General features: G+C 47.2%; 1 protein-coding gene across 2 annotated transcripts in view; it reads right to left on the reverse strand.

The window, feature by feature from the left end:
* TMEM106B (transmembrane protein 106B) overlaps positions 1-2,933 on the reverse strand; it is a 104,491-nt gene extending 101,558 nt beyond the window's left edge. Inside the window, exon 1 of one of the 2 annotated variants that reach the window (XM_078663782.1) lies at positions 2,530-2,721. The gene's annotated coding sequence lies outside the window, so the exon portion shown is untranslated. Of the gene's footprint in view, positions 1-2,529; positions 2,722-2,795 lie in introns of those variants that run through there. The other variant, XM_078663783.1, reaches the window with a different exon arrangement.
* Between the last annotated feature and the right edge of the window lie 13,817 nt (positions 2,934-16,750).

Raw genomic sequence — 16,750 nt, forward strand, 5'->3', positions numbered from 1 at the left:
GCCCATTAAGATATCGGTGTTTGTTGTAGGAAAAACTTTGTTTGTTGTAGGAATAAAACGCCGCAAAATTGCCGCTAAATTTCCATATTTGTGCCGCTAAATTTCAATTTTTGTGCCGCTAAATTTGCTAATCCATGCCGCTATATCCTGGGGGGTCTGGCTATTGGAAAACAAAAGATCTTGCAAGCAAATGTGCATGCTCTGCCTTAGGCGATACATAAGAGACAGAAAATGAACATCTAACGGGGCACCCGAATTGCAGGCAAAATAAACAACGGGTATGTCTTTTTAATGTCAAAAATAAACAAAACACACTTTGACCCACTGAAGAGAAAAGAGCTATTTAAGGCTGCTTTGAACAATGTGCACGGACTTTGTACTCCTTCCATACACTGCTGCACCAATTGATGGAACTCAGATGGGCCTTACAGTATGACTGAAGCTGGTGTTTTGGCTACATATCTTCTACACCATTAAAAATAACATGTTGGTGCCTCAGTCGTTGGCTACCCACAAAGACCTGCCTTATGGCTTCTAACACACTTACTGTCCACCAATGTGTAACACTGTGCATGGGCTCCTTCTAATTGAAGGAAGAAGTAGTAATCAAGAGGGGGAGCTCTGCAAATACGAGCTTAGAGCACAAAGGATTGTTTCTAGTAGTGGGGTGGGCAAGCCTATGAGAGATGGTATTGCACATGGCGTTAAGTAAAGTTATGTAGCACACTTTGTGAATGCAACCGCTACAAGCTAGGTATCCTCTACTACTGCCTATGCCAGGGACCTGCAGAGATATCTCTCATATCCTGGTTGAAGCACCTTGCCTCCTCCCTCTGTTAGCGTCATGCTCTGGTGCCCACTGGAATCTTCATGGCAACCCAACATCTTTCAACATGTAAGGCAATGCACATACAGGAACAGGGGAACTGTGCACCTATGCTAACAAAATAGCTCAGTGAGTTAATACACTTACTGCCTCCATGTATATAGGTACCTGGCATACCCTGCCGCTACACCTGTGTTCATGAGTTGTCAATGTATACTACAACTATATAACAGTACAGGGAACCATACCTACAGGGAGAGACTATTAGTTAGAAGCTATAATTTACTTAGAGTGTGACTGCACAATTTGCGAACAACAACTGTAGAAATCTGGGGGTTTACACTGAAATTGGGAAATATACTCTCTTCTGCCCAAGATCTGTGCAAGTAGTATGTACTGGGCGACGTGCGATAGGATTTCCACACACCTAGACAAATAGAATTTTTGAACACTTCTACACCTCTGCGAATCCAAGCACCATTTCAAAATTTTACTAAACCAAGATTCTCGTATCGCCTTTTTACTTTAAGAAACGGCACAGAAAAAACAATGCATATTCATATTTACTATCTATGTGTCTCAACCCAATTAATTCATAACGGGTGAAACATGTGCGATTCCTTAATCTCAAACGTTTTATAGGCAAAACAAAAGATCTAACTTTCCTATGCCAACGCATGTAAACACAAATATTCACAAATGCTGTTCATCATATTAAAACCTGCCCTGAGACTCTGGAAAAAAATAGAAAAACAGGTGTCTGAATATAATGTATATACATAAAAAAAGAATGTCAAACTGTGTAAAGACTTTATGTACTTTTGAGATAAAAACAAATGCGATAGAGTTAAGTAGTCACCGGAAGGCGGAATGCTGAACTAAACAACCAACTGCATGAGGTATAAGAATAGCACTTCACTGGCTGAAGCCAAAGCCAATCTATCTTAATTTCACATAATTGTTTACAATCTGTTGCCGGCAGTTGCGCTGTGTACCCACCCATTCGACAACAAAAGACAAATTAAGAATATAAAGACGCGGACTGGCAAGTGCTGTGCACTTAAGATCACGTGATCTGTAAGAGGTGCCCCAAGCGTGTTCACAGTCAAGCAAACGCTTCTCCTAAAAAACAAAACATACTGGCAGCTCCATGAAAAACCGAATCGGGCAGGGCCGCAAGAAAGAAGCAGTTGTATGCTAGATATGCTGAGTATCCAACAGAGGCAGGCATGCATAATCAGCATTCAGGCAACAACTGGCATGGCAGGATCTGCCTGGAGATAAACACCCAACCACCTCTCCGGCAGCCCCCACCACAACCATGTAAATGTGGAAGGCTCTGCAACAACTCCATACGCCACGATCCCTCGGGGCTAAGGCAGGGACTTTAACGAATTATCTGCCTTCCTGACGGAAAACAATGAGCTGCGCAGACGGGAGGGGTGCTCCCTGCTCACAGCTGAATGCTAAAGTTCAATTGCGTTTAACAAAATGGGCACCCTTGTGACTGACAACAAACCTCCGGGGCGGTACGGGCAGACCAGAGTCAGGTTGGAGACTCAGAAAAAAATCCACGGGCTGCCCTTTCACTCCTCTCTACCCTAATGCCATCCTCTGATCTTTACACCCCTTCCCCACTAGCCAGCCACTCGCCATGGAGAGGCGACCATTGCAGCGCTCCCACACCCGGTCCCCTGACTCACCAGCGGCCGCTCGCTCCTCGGAGGAAAGGGCCGGGCAGGCGGCTGCTTCTGTCCGCAGCCCTGGCCGGGGGTGACACGGCCTCCTGCTTCGGTCTCCCGGTGTTGATTGACACTCCCCCCGCACCGCGTCGCGCTGTTCGACGGTACTCAGGCTCCGGTTACCTCATCACAGCCCAGCAGCATCCGTGGTCTGAGCATGCCCAGTGCAGGCGACGCGCAGCAGCAGCAGGAGTTTCTCGATACATACAGTGTTTTACTGAACTCACCTGTTTTGGTTGTTGTACGGGACGGGGTCTAGCAGCAGATATCGGTTATAAAAAATAAATAAACAAACAGTCTGTCAGTCAAGTACGGATGGAACCTTTGTGCCCCCCTTCTTTCTTCTGTGTGTTCGCAGTAGTCTCTCGGTGGATGTAGAAATATGCTAGTGAACTCAGAGGCGCACCTCGAGTGAAATTTCAAGGGGGGGGGAGGGGGGAGGCTAATAAACATTTCGGGGGAGGGTTCTAATTCCTCCAGCAATCGGCAGAGTTAAGATGCGGGGGTTCTAAGAAGGGGTGAAAGAACAACAAAGCCTCCTTAACAAGTAGATGGTCTTTTAAAGACCTGTGAAGTACTCGGGTGCGGATGCAGTAAGACGGACGCCAGACCACAACAGCTCAAAAACTGTCTGTGTGTTCGGGAAACTGTCTCAGCCTGGGCTGACACACACGGGGAGGGGGTGGGAAGGGGACTGAAGCCCTTAAACCCAATGAGCGCAAAATTGCGCGCCTGTAAGTAGTTTGGTATTTATTTATTTATTTATGTATGTATGTATGTATGTATGTATTTATTTATTTACTTTATGCATTTTTATAAAGCGTGGACTTAATCCGAAGGTGTCAATAGAACCAGTTACGTTAAATGAGAGAAATGTTACAAAGTAGAACGTGCAAAAATAGGACACATAATCAAACACAGCAGGCAAAAGGAACACAATATCAAACACAGCAAGCAAGGAATGTACAAAAAATAAATAAATATAACACATTTACAATGACTAACGAACTTCCTGGCGGGGTCTGAGAATGAAGGAATTAGTCCTGAAAGTGTCTTTGGAAGTCGAGGGGATTATGATGAAATGCGCGCCTGCAAGTGGTTTGGTAGAGGGGATTGCGATGAAAATAGTCTTTTTGTTTACCGAGAATTTGATGCTTCCGATTGCTCAATACTATACAATGACATTATGCTACCGACCTGCCAAGTTAGTCTGTTTTTTTTAACAGTTCTAATGTTATAGACTAAATCTTTTAGTGTGCTTTTGTGCAGTGGTAACTATAAAAGTGAATTTTAGGAGGGTGGTGCGGATATGGGGCCACATATCAAACAGATGGGGACACGTACAGCGAACAATCATGAAGATTATGCCCACGTATGTAAAATATATATACCACAACTTCCTGGGCTTGACCTCCCATTCCTGCCAAGGTTTCTTATTACTTATGTGAGACATTTTCATAATTTCAGTGTAATAATGAGTTACATTTCAACAAATATGAGTGACATTTTCTCGCCAGCAAACTCAAGCAATGAACACGAGGGAAACATTTAAATATCAGAAATTACACCCATCTGAGCAAAAACAAACTCTAAGAAGATCTTAAAACCAGGCAAATTAAATGCAGCACTGGTCGACTCGCCCACCACCTGACCCCGACTTCGTCACACTACACTTAATTGTGCTAACACGTTGCTGCTGAAACTGAACAGAGACAAACAGCATGAATGCACAGTTCTCAGAGTACAGGGGCACGCCAGGCAGCTCATAATGAAGCAAATTTTACAGCACCTATTACAAGTTAGCAAGTACACTTAGATACCAGGCTTTGAGGGCACACATTTATTTCGGAGGTGGGAGGCCAGCGAGCAAGCCGGCTCCACGGCAATTGGCGGGCTCTGTGATAGCCACATTGAGTTGCAATGGACTCCCACAGCAATTCTGGCTCTGTCCTGAGCTCACGGCTACACAGCACACTACACACACTGTTTCAGCCTCCTGCTCTGGGGTCGGGTCCTCTGGTGGTGGGATATCGGCTGCAGATGTGTGGTGTGTAGTGTCGTCCCTAGCAATAACGACAGACACGTGGGTATCGGGTATGGAGCATTTATTCGTACATCTTCTCGGCACCCCGTCCTTCTCCTTACTGCCTCTTTCCTCTCCCCGCTCCTCCTCTTCCTCCTATTCCTCAACTCCGCCCCCGACACACTAGACTGCATTAGGCATCATAACATCTCCCCCCTGCTTGACAAACAAAAAAAATGAAAATGCTGACTTGGTCATAGTTCTTCAATCAGTCTTACAGGCCGGTGGAGCACATCGTCATTCCCGTATTCAACTTCGGTCCGAGGTTCAGGCACCTGTGCGACAGGATCAGTTTCAAACTTCTCTTGACTCAGTCGTTCAGTCACGTTGCTGAGAGCATCTTTAACTTCCGGAGTACATCGGTGAAAATGTGAGACATTTCGTGTGATCCTCTTGTTCTCTGATTCTGCAGTTATCATAGTCCCTTTCTGTTGTGTAACTATTAGAGGTTCCGCCTTGAATTTGCAGTCTGTTTTCTTTTGTTGTTCCTGTTTGACCAGGACCCAGTCCCCTTCTTGAATAGCCGGGGATCTAGCTCTTCGTCGCGTATCAGCATAAGATTTCATTTTGTCTTTGCCCTCACGGTCAGTAACAACTAGTTCTTCATGTGCCTTCTTGTAGGATGTTGGGAGCAAAGCACCTTCCCAGGTAGGTATCCGTGTCCTGATTGGCCGTCCTAACATGAGTGTGACAGGACACTTCCCCATGGTGGCATGTGGCGTCGTGCGGTATGCTCTTAGGACTTCATTTAGTGCTACTTGAAAATCTTTCTTATCAAGGGTAGCCTGTTGGAATGTCTTTTTTAGCGTGGCCATGAACCTCTCCACCATTACGTTGGCCTGAGGCCATAAGGGAGTGATTTAGCGATTTGCAAAATTTAGGTGTTTTGCAAACTCACTAAAATCGCGGCCATTGAATGGTGGGCCATTCTCCGTCTTGATTGTCTTTGGAACACCCCAAGCTGCGAAGACCTCGTCCAGAATGGCGATTGTGCTGGTGGCATTGGTGGATGGCACAAACTGGGCGATGGGGAATCTGGAGTACTCGTCCATGAGAACTAATACATATTTCCCAGACTGAAGTGGTCCATAGAAATCTAGAGCGAGTTCTTGCCATACACCACTGGGTAGTGTCGACATCTGGAGAGGACCCGGAGGGTCTCCTTGACTCACAAGTTGGCACTGAGGACAATCCTTTGAAGTGAGTTCAACCATCTGATCCAATAGAGGGAACCATACCCTCTCCCTGAGCGCTCGCTTGGTGGCCACTACTCCTCGGTGACCCTCGTGTGCAAGGTTAATCACACCTTGATGTAGTCGCATCGGAATGATTATGCGGTGGTCTCTCAGTATGAGTCCTTCTTCAGTTGTTGACAATTCATCACTCACATGTTTGAAAGCCTGCATCTCTTGTCGGAAATTTGCGTCTTCATTCTCCTCTTCATTTGAATGACGCCAGCTGTTAGTCTGTAACCAGCGCTTCTCCTTCTGCAAGACGGCATCCTGGGCTGTGGCTTCAGATATGACTTCCAGGGGGACCGCTGGCAGTCTGGAATGGTCCACCACAAAGTGAATGTACTCTTCGGCCAATGATGAGTGTGAGGCAAGCGACATCTGAGGGTGTCGTGACATGTAATCAGCTGTATTGGCTGACTTTCCAGGCTTGTGAACGATAGTGTAAGTGTACTCCTGCAAGCGCAACCCCCAACGCTCAATTCGAGGTGGCATTTTGGCTCTAGGATTTCCGAATATGGTAACCAGTGCTTGATGGTCTGTTACGAGCGTGAAGTGTTCGCTGAATATGAAGACATGAAAATGTTCACAGGCCCATACCACGGCAAGACTTTCTTTTTCTGGTTGCGAATAAGCCTTTTCAGTGTCCGTCAGACTTCTGCTGGCATATGCCACAATGTGTCTCTGATCTGTGTCATGGTCAAATTGGGCTAGAATCGCACCCAGCCCTACTGGGCTGGCGTCAACGGTGATTTCCGTCTTTCTTGTGGGGCTGAAATAAGCCAGGCTGTCAGCGGACTCGACGGCTCTTTTGATCTCAGGAAACGCCTTCTCGCACTGTGGAGTCCAGATGAACAGCTGCCCTTGTTTGGTGAGGGTGCATAGCGGGTGACTGATGGTAGCATCATTTTCAATATACCTGGCACAATAACTCGCCATCCCCAAGAAGGATCTGATATCACTCACATCTTGAGGGCTTTTAGTGTCTTTCAGGGCTATCACTTTCTCAGGGTCAGGTTTTATTCCAGCTCCTGAAAATATGTGTCCGAAGAATTTGACAGTGGACTTGTGGAATTCACACTTCTCCCTGTTGAGTGTAAGGTTGGCATCAAGGAGGGCGTGGCACACTCGGTCCAGTGCTTTATCATGTTCTGGAACAGTTGCCCCGTAAACCAAGATGTCGTCGCTGTAGTTCAGCGCATTTGGTATGTGATGTATGACCTGGCGGATGGCTTCTTGGAAAATTTCCGCCGCAGATGAGACTCCGAAACTGAGTCGCTTGTAGCGGAATAGCCCAAGGTGGGTGGCGAAGGTGGTTATGTATCGTGATTTCTCATGCAATTCCAATTGGTGGTATCCCTTGTTTAAGTCTAACTTGGAGAAGACTTGCGCACCATTTAAGGCGGAGATCATATCGCTCGGGTGAGGTCCTGGATGGCGTTCTCGCTCAATAGCTGTGTTTGGAACCCTCATATTTACGCACAGACGCACCTTTCCTGGAACTCCCTTTTTTGGCACGACCACCACTGGTGAAACCCACGGGGTTGGGCCTTCTGTCCGTTCAATGATATCGGTTTGCAGTAGCTCTTGAATCTCGTCTTCTACCGCCTGTTGAAGATGGAAAGGAACTCGCCTGTGGTGTTGCGCTACAGGTCGTATCTGTTCGTTGATATGTAAGCGAATTTGACACTTGGCCATCTTTCCGAGTCCAGAAAATAACTTGGGGAATTTGTGGATGATATCGGGGTCATCGCTTACTCGATACAAAATTTCCACTAGCCGGAGACGTTCGGCTGTGGGCAAACTGAGAAGACAGTCGGCTTCCCGTCCATCGATGACATGGATGTACGCTGGTACAGCTATGCTTTTGTGTGTAAGAGTGGTTGCAAACTTTCCGAGACATGGGAGGTTTTTTTTTGACATCCACGTTTACACACGAACATATGCCCGACTGAGGGTAGGCTGCGGCTGCATCTTCTCAAATTCAGTCACTGGGATATAGTTCAGTGATGCCCCACTGTCTAGCACGAATTTGGCTGCGTGCTCACCGACACGAATGTCTAATCTGGGATATTTTTTTAATTGGTCCGGATCAGCGACCATGCTGATGTATTCATCCGTGTATCGCAACACTGAAGACGCTGACCGTGACTCTCGGGATGACGATCTTTTCTCCCATTGTGACTTGCGGGACTCTCTGCTGGAGTGAGACGAGGCGGAGGACGACCCTCGACGATCTTGAACCGCTCTCGCGTGATGGCGCGTAGTGACAAGGCACGAAGATCTTGTTGTTTCCTTTGGCCTTTCCTTCCGATATTCCCCGCAGACTTTCTCAAAGTGATTTGCTCTTCCGCACTTTCGACATTGCTGTCCTAGTGCTGGACAGGCGTCCGAGTGTGGAAAATCATATCCGCACCGATAGCATTTGAGTGGACGTTCCTTCCTCTTGTCTCTGTGGCCTGACTCACGGCGCCTGTGCCCTCTGTGGTGATGGCGGGATGTGGGCCTGGCTGTCCGCCTTCTCTCTCGAGAATGTCTGCGAGTGTTGCTGGCTTGTATCCGGTATGCTTGTTCACGTTTCTCAGCACGCCCTCCTTCCATTCTCTTGGCATGTGCCTCTGCTTGGTCGTGAACTCGGGTCATTTCTTCGATTTCATTCAAAGTATGACTTTTCCGTAGGAGGCGCCTTCTGAGTGTTTCTGACTGGCACACTTCGATGATTCGTAGTCTGATGGCATCTACTGTGGAGAAAGTGTCAAAATCGCAATAGCGAGAAAGTCGTCGAAGCTTTGTTATGAAGGTGCTCATTGGTTCGTCTTTTTCTTGACAGGCTAGGTTAAAAATATATCTCTCATAGTCTACATTTTTCTTATGCAAGAACTTCTTATTCAGCGCATAACGCACTTTCGCATATGATCCGGTCTCATCAGTCGGCAGTTCCTTATTTAATTTGCAGACCTCTTTTCCAACTAGGTTGCGCTAGGCAACTCGTTTTTCATCCTCATCAGTGACTTTTGATCCCAGCATAAAGTCCTCGAAATCTTTGAGCCATTCCTCCCACCTGAGGCCCATTCCTCCTCCAGTGATAAGGGCAAGTGGCTCTGGGGTCCGCAAGTAGGTGACACTTGTCCTGGCTGTTGGAACTGGTATGGGAGCAGCAGCCACTGCGCCTGTAGCATCCCTATGTGGTGAATTTGACATGTTTACCTTCTTTGGCGTTGCTTGTGCGTTTGATGCTATACTTATGGTGGCCTTTACGTTTGCTCGTTAATCTCGTTTCTTTCCTTTTGTTGTCTTTGCTTGGGGTTGTTTCCTGCTTGTAATTGTTTTTACTTGTGTTTGTTTTCTGTTTGCAATTGCCTTTTACTTGTGCTTGTTTTCTGCTTGGAATTGTCTTTGCTTGTGTATGTTTTTCGCTAACAATTGTCTTTGCTTGTGCTTGTTTTGTGCTTGCACTTGTCTTTGCTCGTGTTTGTTTTCTAACTTTCGACTTGCCTGACTCCAAGATGGCCGCTCAGTGCTCTTGACTTGATGGGGATGGGCAGAACTGCCTGACTTCAAGATGGCCGCCGCTGTTGAAATCTCGTCTCTCACGAGATTTGGTCCCATTCACGCTTCCAGGCCCGGTCTTCCATTCAGCACTCACCGAAACAGCCGGTGTCTTCCCAGGCAAAACAGTGAGCTCGGGGTGGGCTCCCAGTAGCAATCCTGTCTGCTCGCTTGCACCTGGGTAGGCGCTCACTTTCAGCGCTCGACAGCGCGCTCGCAGCACGCTCCGCACAGCCGCTCAGCCACAGCGCTGCCAATCTTCACGGCGGGCTACCACAATTTCGGCAGTGATGGCGTTTTCTTTGACGCACAAACTCGGCGCTCAACAGCGCGACCACGACTTCGCTCCACGCGGCAGTCCAGCCACGGAGCTGCGGGTATTTCCCAGTTACCGATGTAGTCTCGGCGACGCTGATTGTCTGGGATGCGCGTGTCTCTCCAGCGCTCCTCATCGGACGGGGTCACTTGTTTCTAGTTGTGGCGATGGCACAGCACGCCATCCCACCCTCGTCGCCAGCTGTAGTGTCATCCCTAGCAATAACGACAGACACGTGGGTATCGGGTATGGAGCATTTATTCATACATCTGCTCGGCACCCCGCCCTTCTCCTTACTGCCTCTTTCCTGTCCCCGCTCCTCCTCTTTCTCCTATTCCTCAACTCCGCCCGACACACTAGACTGCATTAGGCATCATAACATCGTGCTGCCAATGCCATACTCATTTCTAGACAGCCGACCAATGTGTGCCGTCAATAGCATTAACCCGTTTATCGTGGCAAACATTCTGCCACGGTGCAGGCGTTCTAAAGGGTGGGCAGGGTTGCGTCGGCCAACGGTCGTGCGCAGCACCAGGGAGGTAGTGCCTCACGAGCATGGAACGGGTTAAGCAAGCTGGTCCATGGCGGATTGGGTCAGTCGCGGGAACTGCACTGATTGGATCCTGATACCGCCACCCGCGATGTGAGCCGAGCGGCGGGCTGCGCTCCCATGTGCCCCTGAGCTGCACTGTGCATCAGCATCCCAAAACGATATAAGAACTGCCACTGCAGCCTGCCTGCACTAGCGCGCCGCAGGAGCAGAAGGAGCTGCCTATTAGACATCATGATGTGTCTAACAAACAACTCTGTGTGGCCTATGGGCACTGACACTCCGACCATGACATGTGAGGTCAGTGATTGGCATTGTTAATGGTAAATGCCGCACCAGTGTCAGTTGCATAGTGTTACATTGCAGTACTTTGCAGGCTGAGATCTAGCAGCTGAGCCAGAGCCCCCAAGCCTGCCGCAGCAGCATGCACCGCAATGCCACTGCTGCTGTGTGGTGCATTATTATAGCAGCCTCACAGCATTTGCCAGCTGAGGTGGTATAATGCATGACATCACATTTCAGGGTAGTGAAGCGGACCACCACACCGAAATGCGTTACTCTAACACCTGATGCGTGGTTCTTGGCAGGGCTGACCTCTGCAATGTTTTCAATTCAGAGCTTTTCCCACCTTTGCCGACCGCTTCAGCAAAACCTTGTCCTTCATCAACCCGTCATCGATGACCCTGTCTGTGGATCCAGCCTGCTGCCTTGCCCCACTGAAGACTCTACCGTCTTAGAAAATCTCTAAGTCAGAAGGTAACTCTCTGACCGAGACCAACCTGGTCCTCGTGTCCGACACGTACTCCTTTGCGGTCAGCCTTACCCTGGTCCCAGTCTAGTGCAACCAGTTGCCCGTGGTTGGCACTTGGTGCTTTTTGGTGCTATTTTTATTAAAACTTTAAAAATTCATATCTCCGATGTCCCTTATTAGATTTTTGGCATTTTGGTCTCTGAGGAATAGGCAACCACAGAGCACGAATGAGAAGGGGATGTATCCCAACATTATTTTCTTGGTGTACCATCCAGGGCTGCAAGTGAAGGAGCCTCTGCAGCACATGCCCTCCTGATCTGAATAGTTAGCAGTTGGAGATCAATGCCAGGCAATCAGCAAGAGAGCTGCAGGCCAAACTGGCAGCCATAGAATTGGAAGGGAAGAAAACTGCACTAGAAAAAAAGAAACTGACCTTGTAGAGGTAAAGAAGAGCAGGCTGGCTTAATGTTGAGCTAAAATGGTGGCAGGAATGATAAGGTATCTTCAGGCGGGTGGGGGTGGCAAACACCCCTCTCTTGTCCAAGAGATGTTGCGTAGTTTTGTGGTGAGGGTTGCCTTTGACAAATGGTTTGCTTCTTAAGAACGAGCATTAAGAATGGGCAGGGTGGGTCAAGACCACTGGGGAGCCTTACTGTTGGAGTTAGCATCAACACTGGGGATAGATTCTCTCCTTACTCTAGAAGAGAGGGTAGCTGAGTCTTACACTCACATGAAAGATGCCCTTGCACAGAAGTATGGTCAAACACTTGAAGAGTACCTGAAGAAACTGAGGGACACACAAAGTCACACAACAATTCTGGGTTGACTTTTTAGATGTCTCACTAAAAGCACTAGGGTCTGGGTAAAAGGCAATACGGTTGATACTGATGGTGAGCTACATAATCTGATATTAAAGGAGCGCTTCGTGAGTAATTGCCATTCAGAGTTATACCGCCATCTAGTAGATTCTAAGATATCTGACCCTAGACAGCTTAGTAAAGCAGCTGATGAGTGGGTGTGCACACATATAGCCAAAAACATCCCAGGGGGTGAGCAGTTCCTTGTGCCAGCTCCCCCCATGCTGACGCATGCAGCTCACCTGCTGTCTTGCCTGCTTCCTGTCTGGTTTGCCTTCTCCTTTCTGTCGTGCCACATCGTTTGTTCACACTGTGTTGTCTTCCTCTGTTCGCCCGCATATTTACTTTGCCCACTACTATTTTTCTTTACCTTGCTTATTACTGTTTTGCTTTGCCTGCTTCTTACTTTATTTTGCCTCAGACTTGCTCATTATTGTATTACTTGCTCTGTGTACTATTGTTTCCGGTAAAGACTTATGTAATTAAAGTTTAGTTTTTTTCCTGTTTCTGGTAAACGTGTAATTAAAGTTTTGTTTTTCCCTGTTCGCTGTGCGTGTGCTTTTTCCCTACTGCTGCCCCTTTCCTGCCCGTTTCGCTTCCCATCTGCCACCAGCCACGTCCACTGCCACCCAGGACCCGCCCTCCCCAGGACCTACTTAATGGAGGCCAAAAAGCAGGTGTGCAGTGGACGCACGCAGTGGCCATGCCAAAGGTGGGTCAAAGGCAAGCCCGTCTACACCCTATCCCCATCTAAACTGAACGCAGCGCCAGGAGCCCTGGCTCCCACGCTACTCACAGGCACACAACCGTTGTGCTCCACAACCTGGACCCCAGACTCCATAACAACAACTGCTGCTGCACCTCTATATGATCCACAGAAAGACCTTTTTTATGCAGACACCCTTTCTTCTTCTGCAACACTGGAGCTCCTGCACGCACGACTACCGCCACACAGACTATGCCTGCTCCAGAACAACTACACTGGCTCCTACTCAATGCTCAATCACTTTGCAAGCATGCCTCTGAGATCTGAGACACCATCACCTCTCTCACTCCCAAGGTCATCTGCCTCACCGAGTCCTGGCTCAACCCTGCATCCGCGCCTGACATCCCCTCAGAAACCCCCAACGGCTACAAGATAGAATACAGAGACCGCATCAACAAGCACAGAGGTGGAATCTCCATCATCCATAAAGATACCATCCACAGCACCACCACCGTAGATCACATCACCCCGATCATGGAACACCTCACCCTTGCCTACAGAACCCCAGGACCATGGCCCAGTATCTGTGACGCAATACCCAAATTTATCACCTGCTTGCCATTGACTACACATGCTACATATTCCTCGAAAAACTAAATTTTCACCTTGACAACCTTAATGACACCAACACCGCCAACTTCCTCGAAAGCATAAACAACATCGGCCTCACCCAACTAGTCACCAGCCCTACACACAACACAGGAAACACACTCAACCCCATCTTCACAGCCAGCAACAGAGTCAAGTATAGCCATGTCACCGAGATCACTCGGACTGACCATGCCATAATCCACTTCTCCATCACAGGACCCCCGGTCACAACCACCAAGCTGCCCTGCACCTCACATCCGAGATGAAACAAAGTCTCTGAGAGCCAGTGGACCAACGCCCTGAACACCTCCCACCCAGACACCACAACCAACCTAGCATAGACTGTAAAGAACTTCTCTGCATGGATCACTCAGTGCACTGACAGAGTTGGCCCCATCAAGCACCCTGTTAAAAATCAGGTGTTAGTTAGCAGAGGTGTGCACGCTGTCCAAGTAGAAACTGCAATTCTAGTTAGCGTAAGTCAGTCACACACTTAAATCACCCCATTCTCATCCTCTAGTAGCTTGGCACAGATCAGTCAGGCTTAACATAAGAGGCAATGTGTAGAGCATTTGTGGGTACAGTAACACAGTGAAAACACCACATAAAACACTCCACAAAGAAGTACGAAAGTAGCATCTCTCTTACTTCAAAACAAGATACAATTATAAGAATCCAATTAAAGTATCCCTGTTATGAATACTTCAAGAATTTACAATGCTGAAAGAGCCCTGTGCTTTCAAAAGGTACTTTATTGCGACACTGGGGAAAAACAGTGATCCATGCCAAAGATCGAGAACAGACTTTCTCACTGGGTCAGCACCAAGCACTGCTTTGTGGTATATAAATAAATAATACCGGATCTAGGTTTTACTGGACATAGTAATAACAGATAGCTCAATAAATAAGAGTCAAGATTCGAGGTAGTAGGAGTTTGCAGGTTTAATACAGCATAAAGGACAGGAACAGGACAACCTGCATAGGAATAGGATGGCAGGGCCCGGCAGCTGCCGGGGCTGGATCTGGGATGAGCGCGCTAACATTTAATAACAGTACACAAGCATATATACTAAAACAGTTGCATTACAATGAATACAGTAGGCGGAGCAGTGGGTGTGGTCAATAGCAGTCGCGAAAGATAAGGGTGAAAGTGGGTGTAACAAGAGGCGTGTACATAGACATGTGATGTAAACGTAACAGAATATGTCATAAATGGGGCGGAAACATGGAGGGGGCTACCTAAGGAGCCGGGACCTCTAACCTAATGGTGCGCGCAAACTGACAATGACGTGTTACTAGGAGAAGCTGGGGGCTATGAACTCTGCGCTAGGAGTAGAGACTGAAGTCTGGAGAGTCAGGGCGACATGTACCTAAACCCTATCTAGTATCTAATGTTTAGAGGACATGTTGATATAAACTAAAAGTCAGGAGGGGAGAGGCTAACAGACTCTAAGACTGGTGTATGCATTATTCTACATGTAGTGCGTGATGAAGAATATTAAATGACCATTAATACAGTATTTCTCTTATGTGGAGACGTAAAGGCTAGACAATGACGGAAACTATTGATGCGATTCAGTAGTTTAGGAATGCAGAGAAGGAGGGCTGGACTGATAACTAGAATCATAACATACTCTTGGCAGACTCGTAGGCAGAGCCAGGCCGAGCCGGGCACTGTGAGGCAGGAAGTAAGTGAAGGGTCGAGGATACAGGTGGGGGCTGTATCGCTCCTCAGCGAGGGTTCAGGAGACAGGAGCTGAATCTGGTGTCCGGGCCCTTTTGAGGCCTAGAAACGGGGACTTTTCAATGAAATAACGTGCACACTGAGAAACGTGGCAACGTAGCTTTACATAGGCCTAATATTCGTAGTATTCACGAGAACTGGAAACTGGCATACTAGAGATGGACACAACTGTAATTGCGTCTTTAATCGAACATGGGGAATACACATGCATATTAATCATGCACACATAACATAAGATGGGGAACACGTAGGGGCACAGAACATGGCAAAATTTACTTTTCCACATTCCCTCCTTGTCACTACGTTTCCCTCAGGAAACATCAATATTCATGATACCATCTATCATTTCATACAGTATCATTTGCTCGTCTCGAATTTTCTTAGAACGGGATTTAGAACGGGACTTGGGACTAGGAATACAAGAGGTAGCACAAATGCCACAAATCGCAGGGCCACATTGTATACAGAGGCAGCAACTGAATATGATCGCTACTGCAATACCTAAAAAGGACAATACTTTCCATCCCCAGGCGGAAATTATATTCCAGAACCAACCGGACCATGTCCAGGTGCCTGGATCTTGGTGTAACATATGGGCAATTTTATGGAGTCTGGTTATAGCTGAATAAACAGACGGCGCGTTATTAGGAATGAAAATGCAGCAACTAGATCCGATGACTCTACATGCCCCGCCCCTATCAGCCAGTATGACGTCAAGGACGAGACGATTCTGGAGCACGAAAATTCTCATAAAGGATTGCTCTTCGGTTAAGTTACCTAGAACAGAAGTAGTCTCAATCACTACTGCTTCAAGGGTTCTCGTTAATCTACGTATCAGTTTACTATTCACAACAGTACCTAAATAGGGGAAGACACCTTTATTGATATCTATGTATTGTTCTAGAGCAGTTTCAGTATAATCGACAATCGGGAGGTCTCTCTTGTGTCTAGTATGTACTAGGTGGGAATTCCTATGGTAGTCAGGTGGGGCTAGAAAAACTGGTGGCAGTAGGAAGGCAATGTAACAGGTTCCCTCCCAATCGAGGGGCAGACGAACATATGCGGTCTGGCCACAAACAAAATAAGAATGACGTGAAGCTTTAAAAATAGATTTCCTACTGTCACTATACTTGACAATAGTAGTACAATCACTATGTCCTACATGTACGGAACCATTCTTTCGGACACATAATTCACCTTTGACTGGTAATACTGACATAGCAGGTAAGTCTGGAGTAGTATCAGACTGAACATTCAGGACCATAAAATTCGAAGAATAATTACCTAAATTATAAACTTCATTTTCTAGATCTAACCCTGTTCTGTGGGGAAGACCTTGCTTGTCTGGAAAACATGTACTGTTAAGAAAAGACATATCTGTTGAGGATGACGTTAACGTGGACCATGCTCCACACGAACCATTATGTGAAAATGGATAAGGAAAGAGTGGCAGAACTCCCTTCGGTGTCTGGAAAGGGGGGAGTCGACCACACACCCAACAATTAGTGGCATTGCTGGTCTGGTGTGAATAATGTAACATGCGGATAAAGGAATTATTACGCATAGCAAGACGATATGAGAGTTCATGAGGAGGCAGATCACTAAACGTGTGCTCTACTGTAACAGAAGACTTATTTACATGTGAAACTGGAAAATACAAATAAAAAGCATAACCTGTGCAGGTAGTCATAAGGCTGAAAAACAATATGAAACTTAGAAAAACGATACATCGGATTGAGTTTT

This window comes from Lissotriton helveticus, chromosome 10, assembly GCF_964261635.1.
Source record: "Lissotriton helveticus chromosome 10, aLisHel1.1, whole genome shotgun sequence".
Lineage (NCBI taxonomy): Eukaryota > Metazoa > Chordata > Amphibia > Caudata > Salamandridae > Lissotriton > Lissotriton helveticus.